This window comes from Carcharodon carcharias (genome assembly GCF_017639515.1).
Source record: "Carcharodon carcharias isolate sCarCar2 chromosome 39 unlocalized genomic scaffold, sCarCar2.pri SUPER_39_unloc_8, whole genome shotgun sequence".
Taxonomy (NCBI): Eukaryota; Metazoa; Chordata; class Chondrichthyes; order Lamniformes; family Lamnidae; genus Carcharodon; species Carcharodon carcharias.
The window spans coordinates 46646-58180 of record NW_024470847.1 but is presented as its reverse complement, the minus strand read 5'-3'; the positions used below and the strand labels follow the sequence as shown (position 1 = coordinate 58180).

Genomic DNA, 11535 nt, shown 5'->3' with positions numbered 1-11535 from the left:
ATCTAACCCCGTGCTGTACCTGTCCTGGGAGTGTTTGATGGGGACAGTGTAGAGGGAGATTTACTCTGTATCTAACACCGTGCTGTACCTGTCCTGGGAGTGTTTGATGGGGACGGTGTAGAGGGAGATTTACTCTGTATCTAACCCCGTGCTGTACCTGTCCTGGGAGTGTTTGATGGGGACAGTGTAGAGGGAGATTTACTCTGTATCTTACCCCATGCTGTACCTGTCCTGGGAGTGTTTGATGGGGACAGTGTAGAGGGAGATTTACTCTGTATCTAACCCCGTGCTGTACCTGTCCTGGGAGTGTTTGATGGGGACAGTGTAGAGGGAGATTTACTCTGTATCTAACACCGTGCTGTACCTGTCCTGGGAGTGTTTGATGGGGACGGTGTAGAGGGAGATTTACTCTGTATCTAACCCCGTGCTGTACCTGTCCTGGGAGTGTTTGATGGGGACGGTGTAGAGGGTGCTTTACTCAGTTTCGCACCATGGCCCCTCACCCCTTCCCTCCCTATCTTGGTAACCTCCTCCAGCCCCGACAATTCTCATCCTCCTTTTCAAATCCCTCCCTTGCACCCTCCCTCCCTACATATGAAACCTCTGCACTGCACTCCCTCAGTACTGACCCTCTGACAGTGCAGCACTCCCTCAGTACTGACCCTCTGACAGTGCAGCACTCCCTCAGTACTGACCCTCTGACAGTGCGGCACTCCCTCAGTACTGACCCTCTGACAGTGCAGCACTCCCTCAGTACTGACCCTCTGACACTGCAGCACTCCCTCAGTACTGACCCTCTGACAGTGCAGCACTCCCTCAGTACTGACCCTCTGACACTGCAGCACTCCCTCAGTACTGACCCTCTGACAGTGCAGCACTCCCTCAGTACTGACCCTCTGACAGTGCGGCACTCCCACAGTAATGACCCTCAGACAGTGCAGCACTCCCTCAGTACTGACTCTCTGACAGTGCAGCACTCCCTCAGTACTGACTCTCTGACAGTGCAGCACTCCCTCAGTGGTGACCCTCTGACAGTGCAGCACCCTTTCAATACTGACCCTCTGACAGTGCGGCACTCCCTCAGTACTGACCCTCTGACAGTGCAGTACTCCCTCAGTACTGACCGTCTGACAGTGTTGCACTCCCTCAGTACTGACCCTCTGATAGTGCTGCACTCCCTCAGTCCTGGTGTTGGTGTCTCTGCTACTCTCTGTCCCTGACACTGATGGATTGTGTGAGTGATGGGCTGTGTTGAACGCTGCTGCAGTTGGAGAGAGTGATGAGTCCGGGTGAAGTTTCATTGATCAGTTTATTGTATTTTGGGACACAGGGTGATCTTATCCTGACCTGGGGGAGGCACAGGATCAGGAATTACACATCCCTAATTTGCCTCTTTGATCTCGATTTTACCAGTCTCGTTTGACCTGGACAATGTGATGGTTTTTTCTGTAGTTATTGTCTTCTCTCCTTTCCATAATGTTGAACACAGCCAAATTCCAGTCTGGAACTCAGCTCTGATGTTGACAGAATCACTAGAACGGTTTAACTGCTGTTTATTTCTGCCATTTTCAGAGCTAATTTCAAAATCTGTCTTGTCACAGTGATCCACTCTGACCTGAACGGTCTGCCCACAGTTGTTAATCACGGTCACTCGGGACATCTCCCAGTTCTCTTCCCGCTGATCCGATTGGTGTGCTGGGAATTCTCTCCAATGTGGACTCTCTCTGTCACAGACAGAAAACCAAATTCCCGACAGTGAGTCAAATCTGGGAGAGAGGGAGCAGAGCAAATTGGGAGAGAGTTATTGAATTGAAGATTGGCACAAGTACAGGAGAGACAGAGACAGAAAGAAAGAGAGACCGAGAGATTCAAAGTGAGAGAGATGGAGAGAGAGAGAGACAGAGACAGAGAGAGAGCGAGAGATGGAGAGAGAGAGGGAGGGACAGAGAGAGAGAGAGAGGCAGGCATTGAGAGAGATATAGAGAGACAGAGAGATGTAGAGAGACAGAGATCGAGAGACTGAGAGCGAGACACAGAGGAAGTGAAGGAGAGAGAGAGAAAGACAGAGAGATAAAGAGAGAGAGACAGAGGGAGAGGGAGTTTCAGAGAGACAGAGAGAGAATGACAGAGAGGCAGAGAAAGAGAGAGAGGCTGAGAGAGACATGGAGAGGGTAGAGAGAGACAGAGATGGAGAGACAGAGAGAGAGAGACAGATTGAGAGAACAGAGAGAACGAGAGATAGAGAGCGAGACAGAGCCTCTGAGACAGAGAGACACAGAGAAAGAGAAAGACAGAGAGACTGGGCAAGAGAGAGAGAGAGGCAGAGAGCGAGAGAGGGACAGAAGAACTGAGCAAGAGAGGGTATAGAGACAGGGTGAGAGAGATACGGAGAGAGAGAGAGAGAGAGAAAGGAAGACAGAGAGAGAGAAGGAGTGAGAGGCAGCGAGAAAGACAGAGAGAGAGACAGAGAGAGAGACAGACTGTTAGAGACAGAGAGAGAGGAACAAAGAAGCCAGGCGCAGGAGGAGGCCATTCAGCCCTTCGAGGCTGTTCTGCCGTTCATTATGATCATGGCTGATCATCCAACTCAATATCCTTCTCCCGCTTTCTCCCCATATCCTTAGATCCCTTTCACCCCAAGAGCTGTATCTGACTCCTTCTTCAAAACATACAATGTTTTGGCCACAACTACTTTCTGTGGTAGTGAATTCCACAGGTTCACCACTCTCTGGGTGGAGACATTTCCCCTCATCTCAGTCCTAAATGGTCTACCCCATATCCTCAGACTGTGACCCCTGGTTCTGGACTCCCCCCACCATCGGGAACATCCTTCCTGCATCTACCCTGTCTAGTCCTGTTAGAATTTTATAGGTTTCTATGAGATCCCACCTCATTCTTCTGATCTCCAGCGAATATAATCCTAACCGACTCAATCTCTCCTCATATGTCAGTCCCACCATCCCAGGAGTCAGTCTGGTAAACCTTCGCTGCTCTCCCTCTATAGCAAGTACATCCTTCCTCAGATAAGGAGACCAAAACTGTACACAATATTCCAGGTGTGGTCTCACCAAGGCCCTGTACAATTGCAGCAAGACATCCCTGTTCCTGTACTCGAATCCTCTGACTATGAAGGCCAACATACCATTTACCTTCTTTACCGCCTGCTGTACCTGCATGTTTACCTTCAGCGACTGGTGTACAAGGACACCCAGGTCTCGGTGCACATTCCCCTCTCTCAATTTATAACCATTCAGATAATAATCTGCCTTCCTGTTTTTGCTACCAAAGTGGATAACCTCACATTTATCCACATTATACTGCATCTGCCATGCATTTGCCCACTCACTCAGCTTGTCCAAATCACACTGAAGCATCTCTGCATCCCGCTCACAGCTCACCCTCCCACCCAGCTTTGTGTCATCTGCAAATTTGGAGATGTGACATTCCCTGTTTTTTCTCTACTTCCCTTTTTAAATAGTGGGGTTACATTAGCTACCCTCCAATCTGTAGGAACTGCCCCTGAGTCTATACAATCTCGGAAGATGACCACCAATGCCTCCAATATTTCTAGGGCCACTCCCTTCAGGACTCTGGGGTGTAGATTATCAGGCCCTGGGGATTTATCGGCCTTCAATCCCATCAATTTCCCCAACACCATTTCCCTACTAATAATGATTTATTTCAGTTCCTCCCTCTCACTAACCCCTGTGTTCCCCAACATTTCTGGTATGTTATTAGTTTCTCCTTTGCGAAGACAGAACCAAAGTCTGTATTTAGTTGGTCAGCCATTTCTTTGTTCCCCACTATAACTTCCCCTGTTTCTGACTGTAAGGGACCTACATTTGTCTTCACCAATCTTTATCTCTTCACATACCTATAGAAACTTTTACACTCAGTTTTTATGTTCCCCGCAAGCTTACTCTCATACTCTATTTCCCCTTCTTAATCAATCCCTTGATCCTCCTTTACTGAATTCTATAGTGCTCCCAATCCTCAGGTCTGTTGTGGAGAGAGGGAGACAAACAGACAGAGATAGGGAGAGAGCGATGGAACGAGAGAGAAAAAGAGAAGACAGAGACAGACAGACAGGGAGAGAGACACAGAGAGAGGCTGAGAGACAGGGAAGCAGAGAGAGAGATATAGAGAGAGAGAAAGCGGGAGAAAGGGAGAGAGAGAGGCTGAGAGAGAGAAAGGCTGACAGAGGGGGAGAAAGAGAGAGAGAGACAGAGAAGGAGAGCAAGGCTTAGAGACGGGGAGATAGACAGAGAGGGATGTTGTGAGAGAAAGAGAGACAGAGAGAGGGGGAGATTGGTGGAGGAAAGACTCAGGGGGCTGCTGAGAGATTCCCCAACATCTCACTAAGAGACTTACTGACAATGTGGAGATTCCTGTCTGGTCTGAGGGTCTGGGGACTCTGGGTAAGGCTGCTCTTTATAAAGGATCCGGAGAGGAACAGATCCCACCCCCTGATTTTCATATTGGGAATTCACTGTCAGCTGGTTTAAGGGGAATTCTCAGTCAGTGAGTAGCCCGAGGCCCCGACTGGGAATGTTCTGTTCCCTGTAAAGATCTAGAGAGTCAGCACCAGAAAGAGGAAGAGACCAAGCTTAAAACACACGTCAGATTGAAATAAAGGGAGGGAGAGAATTTTCATCCTCCTGTTCAAATCCCTCCCTCACCCCCTCCCTCCCTATCTCTGTAACCTCCTCCAGCCCCTACAATTCTCATCCTCCTGTTCAAATCCCTCCCTCACCCCCTCCCTCCCTATCTCTGTAACCTCCTCCAGCCCCTACAATTCTCACCCTCCTGTTCAAATCCCTCCCTCACCCTTCTCTTCCTAATAGGACAGAGTGTTTGGAAAGGTCTAGGAATCTAACTTCAAGCACATCAGATAAAGGGACGACAATGAGAAAGGGGATGGGAAATACAGGACTGAATGTGTTGTGTCTGAATGCACGCAGTATACGAAATAAGGTAAATGAGCTTGTGGCGCAGATTGAAATTGGCAGTACGATGTGGTGGGCATTACAGAGACATGGCTGCAAGGGGATCAGGACTGGGAGCTAAATATCCAAGGATAGACACCCTATCGAAAAGATAGGCAGGTTGGCAGAGGGGGTGGGGTTGCTTTGTTAGTAAGAAATGAAATTAAATCGATAGCAAGAAATGACGTAGGGCCAGATGATGTAGAATCTGTGTGGGTAGAGTTGAGGAACCGCAAAGGTAAAAAAACCATAATGGGAGTTATGTACAGGCCCCCGAACAGTAGTCAGGATGTGGGGCACAAGATACACCAGGAGATAGAAAAGGTGTGTAAGAAAGGCAAGGTTACAGTGATCATGGGGGATTTCAACATGCAGATAGACTGGGAAAATCAGGTTGGTAGTGGATCCCAAGAAAAGGAATTTGTGGAATGTCTACGAGATGGCTTTTTGGAGTAGCTTGTGGTGGGGCCCACTAGGGAACAGGCAATTCTAGATTTAGTGATGTGTAATGAAGCAGATTTGATAAGGGAGCTAAGGTGAAGGAACCCTTAGGAGGAAGTGACCATAATATGATAGAACTTACCCTGCAACTTGAGAGGAAAAAGCTGGAATCAGATGTAACGGTATTACAGTTAAATAAAGGCAACTACAGAGGCATGAGGGAGGAGCTGCCCAGAATTGACTGGGAGATGAGCCTAGCAGGAAAGACACTGTCCCCATCACCACTCCCAGGACAGGTACAGCACGGGGTTAGATACAGAGTAAATCTCCCTCTACACTGTCCCCATCAAACACTCCCAGGACAGGTACAGCACGGGGTTAGATACAGAGTAAATCTCCCTCTACACTGTCCCCATCAAACACTCCCAGGACAGGTACAGCACGGGGTTAGATACAGAGTAAAGCTCCCTCTACACCTTCCCCATCAAACACTCCCAGGACAGGTACAGCACGGGGTTAGATACAGAGTAAATCTCCCTCTACACTGTCCACATCAAACACTCCCAGGACAGGTACAGCACGGGGTTAGATACAGAGTAAATCTCCCTCTACACCGTCCCCATCAAACACTCCCAGGACAGGTACAGCACGGGGTTAGATACAGTGTAAATCTCCCTCTACACTATCCCCATCAAACACTCCCAGGACAGGTACAGCACGGGGTTAGATACAGTGTAAATCTCCCTCTACACTCTCCCCTGTGTTAATTCCCTCTTCATTCTCCCTGGGCTCCATGTCTATCTCTCTTTCAGTTTGCAGATTCTCTCTCTCTCCCTCCCTTTATTTCACTCTGATGTGTGTTTTCTGTTCAGTCTCATTCTCTCCCTGTTCCTGACTCCCTGGATATTTACTGGAAACAGGGAACATTCCCAGTCGGAGCCTCGGGCTACTCACTGACTGAGAATTCCCCTTAAACCAGCTGACGGTGAATTCCCAATATGAAAATCAGGGGGTGGGATCAGTTCCTCTCCGGATCCTTTATAAAGAGCAGCCTTACCCAGAGTCCCCAGACTTTCAGACCAGACGGGAATCTCGACGTTGTCAGTAAGTCTCTTAGTGAGATGTTGGGGAATCTCTCAGCAGCCCCCTGAGTCTCTCCCCCACCAATCTCCCCCTCTCTCTGTCTCTCTATCTCCCCCCTCTGACTCTCTGTATCTCTCTCTACCTCTCTATCTGTCTTATCTCTCCCCCTGTCTGTCTCTCTATCTGTCTCTCTGTCTCCCACTCTATCTTTGTCTCTCTTCATATCGCTATTTTTCTCTCTATTTGTATCTCCGTCTGTCTGTGTTTCTGTGTCACGATGTGTCTCTCCCTCTTTCTCTCTCTCCTTGCCTCTCTTTCTGTTGCTTTCCCCTCGTATATCTGCCTGTCTCCCCCTCTCCCAATCTCTCTTTCCTCTTTCTCTACCCTCTCTCTCTCTCTTTCCCCTCTCTGCTCCACCACTCCCACCTCTCTCTCTCTATCTGTCTCTCTCTGTCTCTCTGAGCCCTCTCTCTCTCTCAGCCCTATCATTGTGTGTCCCTTTCTCTCTCTCTCTCTCTTTGTATCTCTGAGCCTTGCTCTCTCCCCATCACTCTCTGTTTCTCTCCCCAGTCTCTCTCCTGTGTCCCACTCTCTCACTTTCCCCTCACTTTCCCCCTCTTTTTCTCTGTGCCACTCTCTATCTGTCACTCTATCAGTCTCTCAGTCTATCTCACTCTGTCTGTCTTTTTCTATCTCTGTTTGGATGTCGGTCTCCCTGCCTGTGCCTCTCTCTCTCTCTCTAAATTTTGCTCTGCTCTCTGTCCTGGCTCCAGACCCACCCCATTAACCCTCTGTCTCCCACTCTCTGTCTCTCTCACTCTTACAATCCTCTCTTTCCCTCTCACTCCCACATCTCTCTCTGTCTCTATCTGTCTGTCTGTCTCTCTCTCTCTCTGTCTCTCTCTTTCTCTCTATCTGTCTCTCCCTGTCTGTCATTCTCCCTCTGTCTCTCCATCCATCTCACCCCTTCGTTTCTCTATGTCCCTGTCTTTGCTTCTTTCACTCTCTGTCTCTCTCTCTGTCTCACTCTCTATGTCTCTCTCTCTCTCTGTCTCTTTGTGTCTCTCTCTCTGACTCTTTCTCTACATCTCTCTCTTTTTCTCTCCATCCACCTCTCTGTCTCACGCTCTGTCTTCCCCCGTCTCTCTCTGTCCCCTCTCTCTCTGTCTCTCTCTGTCCCCTCACTCTCTGTTTCAGTCTCTGTGTTTCAGTCCTCTCACTGTCCCACTTTCTCTGTCTCTCTGCCTCTCTCTCTCTGTCCCTCTCTCTGTCTCTTTCTCTCCATCTCTCTCTTTCTCTCTCCATCCACCTCCAAGTCTCACTCTCTGTCTTCCTCACTCTCTCTGTTCCCTCCCTCTCTATCTCTGTCTCTCCCTCGCTGTTTCGTGTCTCACTCTGTCTTTCTCTCTCTATCTCTCTCTCCCTTTCTCTCTCTTTTTTTCGTTCCCGCTCTGTCTCTCTCTCTGTCTCTCTCTCTGTCTCTGTCCCGCTTTCTATCTCCCTCGCTCTGTCTCTCTCTCTGTCTATTTCTCTGTCCCTCTGTCTTTCTCTATTTTGTCTCTCTCTCTCCAACTCTTTCACTCTCTCAGTCTCTCTCTCTTTTTCTACCTCTCTGTCTTTCTCTCTCTGTGTCTCTCTCTCCCTCTGTCTCATTCTCTCTCTCCCTCTCTCTCTCTCCAAGATCCAAGGAAGAGACATACAAATTAGCTAAAAAAAAAACAGACCTGAGGATTGGGAGCAGTTTAGAATTCAGTAAAGGAGGACCAAGGGAATTAAGAAGGGGAAATAGATTTCGAGAGTAAGCTTGCGGGGAACATAAAAACTGACTGTAAAAGTTTCTATAGATATGTGAAGAGATAAAGATTGGTGAAGACAAATGTAGGTCCCTTACAGTCAAAAACAGGGGAATTTATAATGGGGAACAAAGAAATGGCTGACCAACTAAATACAGACTTTGGTTCTGTCTTCACAAAGGAGGAACTAATAACATACCAGAAATGTTGGGGAACACAGGGGTTAGTGAGAGGGAGGAACTGAAAGAAATCATTATTAGAAGAGAAATGGTGTTGGGGAAACTGATGGGATTGAAGGCCGATAAATCCCCAGGGCCTGATAATCTACACCCCAGAGTCCTGAAGGGAGTGGCCCTAGAAATAGTGGATCATTGGTTCCGAGATTGTATAGACTCAGGGACAGTTCCTACAGATTGGAGGGTAGCTAATGTAACCCCAGTATTTAAAAAGGGAGGCAGAGAGAAAACAGGGAATTATAGACCAGTCAGCCTGACGTCGGTAGTGGGGAAAATTCTAGAGTCCATTATAAAAGATTTAATAGCTGAGCAGGTGGAAAACAGAGACAGAATCGGACAGAGTCAGCATGGATTTACAAAAGGGAAATCATGCTTGACAAATCTACTGGAATTTTTCGAGGATGTAACTAGTAGAGTTGATGAGGGGGAGCCAGTGGATGTGGTTTATTTGGACTTTCAGAAGGCTTTCGACAAAGTCCCACATAAGAGATTGGGCTGTAAAATTAAAGCACATGGGATTGGGGGTAGTGTATCGAGATGGATAGAAAACTGATTGGCAGACAGGAAACAAAGAGTAGGAGTAAACGGGTCTTTTTCTGAATGGCAGGCAGTGACTAGTGGGGTACTGCAGGGATTGGTGCTGGGACCCCAGTTATTCACAATATATATTAATGATTTAGATGAGGGAACTAAATGTAATATCTCCAAATTTGCAGATGACACAAAGCTGGTTGGGAGGGTGAGGAGGATGCAGAGATGCTTCAGTGTGATTTGGACAAGCTGAGTGAGTGGGCAAATGCATGGCAGATGCAGTATAATGTGGATCAATGTGAGGTTATCCACTTTGGTGGCAAAAACAGGAAGGCAGATTATTATCTGAATGGTTATAAATTGAGAGAGGGGAATGTGCACCGAGACCTGGGTGTCCTTGTACACCAGTCGCTGAAGGTAAACATGCAGGTACAGCAGGCGGTAAAGAAGGCAAATGGTATGTTGGTCTTCATAGTCAGAGGATTCGAGTACAGGAACAGGGATGTCTTGCTGCAATTGTACAGGGCCTTGGTGAGACCTCACCTGGAATATTGTGTACAGTTTTGGTCTCCTTATCTGAGGAAGGATGTTCTGGCTATAGAGGGAGAGCAGCGAAGGTTTACCAGACTGATTCCTGGGATGGTGGGACTGACATATGAGGAGAGATTGAGTCGGTTAGGATTATATTCGCTGGAGTTCAGAAGAATGAGGGGGGATCTCATAGAAACCTATAAAATTCTAATAGGACTAGACAGGGTAGATGCAGGAAGGATGTTCCCGATGGTGGGGGGAGTCCAGAACCAGGGGTCACAGTCTGAGGATATGGGGTAGACCATTTAGGACTGAGATGAGGGGAAATGTCTCCACCCAGAGAGTGGTGAACCTGTGGAATTCACTACCACAGAAAGTAGTTGAGGCCAAAACATTGTATGTTTTGAAGAAGGAGTTAGATAAAGCTCTTGGGGTGAAAGGGACCAAAGGATATGGGGAGAAAGTGGGAGCAGGATATTGAGTTGGATGATCAGCCATGATCCTAAAGAATGGGAGCAGGCTCGAAGGGCTGAATGGCCTCCTCCTGCTCCTGGCTTCTATGTTTCTCTCTCTCTCACAATCTGCCTCTCTCTCTCTCTCTGTCTCTCTCTCCCTCTGTCTCACTCCCTGTCTATCTCACTCCAACTCATTCCCTCTCTTTCTCTCTCTCTACCTCCCTCTCTCTCTCTCTGCCTCCCTCTCTCTCTCTCTGTCTTAATGTCTCTCTATGGTTCTCGCTGTCTCTCACAGTCTGTCTATCTCTCTCTATCTATCTATCTATCTCACTCTTTGTCTTTCTCTCTCTGTCTCTCCCTCTCGGTCAAACTCTCTGTCTCTCCCTCTCTCAGGCTTTCTCTCTCCTGTACTTGTGCCAATCTTCAATTCAATAACTCTCTCCCAATTTGCTCTGCTCCCTCTCTCCCAGATTTGACTCACTGTCGGGAATTTGGTTTTCTGTCTGTGACAGAGAGAGTCCACATTGGACAGAATTCCCAGCACACCAATCGGATCAGCGGGAAGAGAACTGGGAGATGTCCCGAGTGACCGTGATTAACAACTGCGGACAGACCGTTCAGGTCAGAGTGGATCACTGTGACAAGACAGATTTTGAAATTAGCTCTGAAAAGGGCAGAAATAAACAGCAGTTAAACCGTTCTAGTGATTCTGTCAACATCAGAGCTGAGTTCCAGACTGGAATTTGGCTGTTTTCAACATTATGGAAAGGAGAGAAGACAATAACTACAGAAAAAACCATCACATTGTCCAGGTCAAACGAGACGGGTAAAATCGAGATCAAAGAGGCAAATTAGGGATGTGTAATTCCTGATCCTGTGCCTCCCCCAGGTCAGGATAAGATCACCCTGTGTCCCAAAATACAATAAACAGATCAATGAATCTTCACCCGGACTCCTCACTCTCTCCAACTGCAGCAGCTTTCAACACAGCCCATCACTCACACAATCCATCAGTGTCAGGGACAGAGAGTAGCAGAGACAACAACACCAGGACTGAGGGAGTGCAGCACTGTCAGAGGGTCAGTACTGAGGGAGTGCAACACTGTCAGAGGGTCAATACTGAGGGAGTGCTGCACTGTCAGAGGGTCAGTACTGAGGGAGTGCAACACTGTCAGAGGGTCAGTACTGAGGGAGTGCTGCACTGTCAGAGGGTCAGTACTGAGGGAGTGCTGCACTGTCAGAGGGTCAGTACTGAGGGAGTGCCGCACTGTCAGAGGGTCAGTACTGAGGGAGTGCTGCACTGTCAGAGGGTCAGTACTGAGGGAGTGCTGCACTGTCAGAGGGTCAGTACTGAGGGAGTGCAACACTGTCAGAGGGTCAGTACTGAGGGAGTGCAACACTGTCAGAGGGTCAGTACTGAGGGAGTGCCGCACTGTGGGAGGGTCAGTACTGAGCGAGTGCTGCACTGTCAGAGAGTCAG

General features: G+C 48.2%; 2 long non-coding RNA genes across 2 annotated transcripts; one reads left to right on the top strand and one right to left on the bottom strand.

Moving 5' to 3' along the window:
- Window positions 1-1290: 1290 nt before the first annotated feature.
- Window positions 1291-4401, bottom strand: LOC121275005. The gene is made up of 2 exons (XR_005942342.1): window positions 4372-4401; window positions 1291-1766 (listed from the first exon to the last, which is right to left on the bottom strand). It is a non-coding gene; the product is annotated as an uncharacterized LOC121275005 (long non-coding RNA).
- Window positions 4402-6367: 1966 nt separating this feature from the next.
- On the top strand, window positions 6368-11001 carry LOC121275001. Its single transcript, XR_005942340.1, has 2 exons — window positions 6368-6530; window positions 10526-11001. It is a non-coding gene; the product is annotated as an uncharacterized LOC121275001 (long non-coding RNA).
- Window positions 11002-11535: the final 534 nt, after the last annotated feature.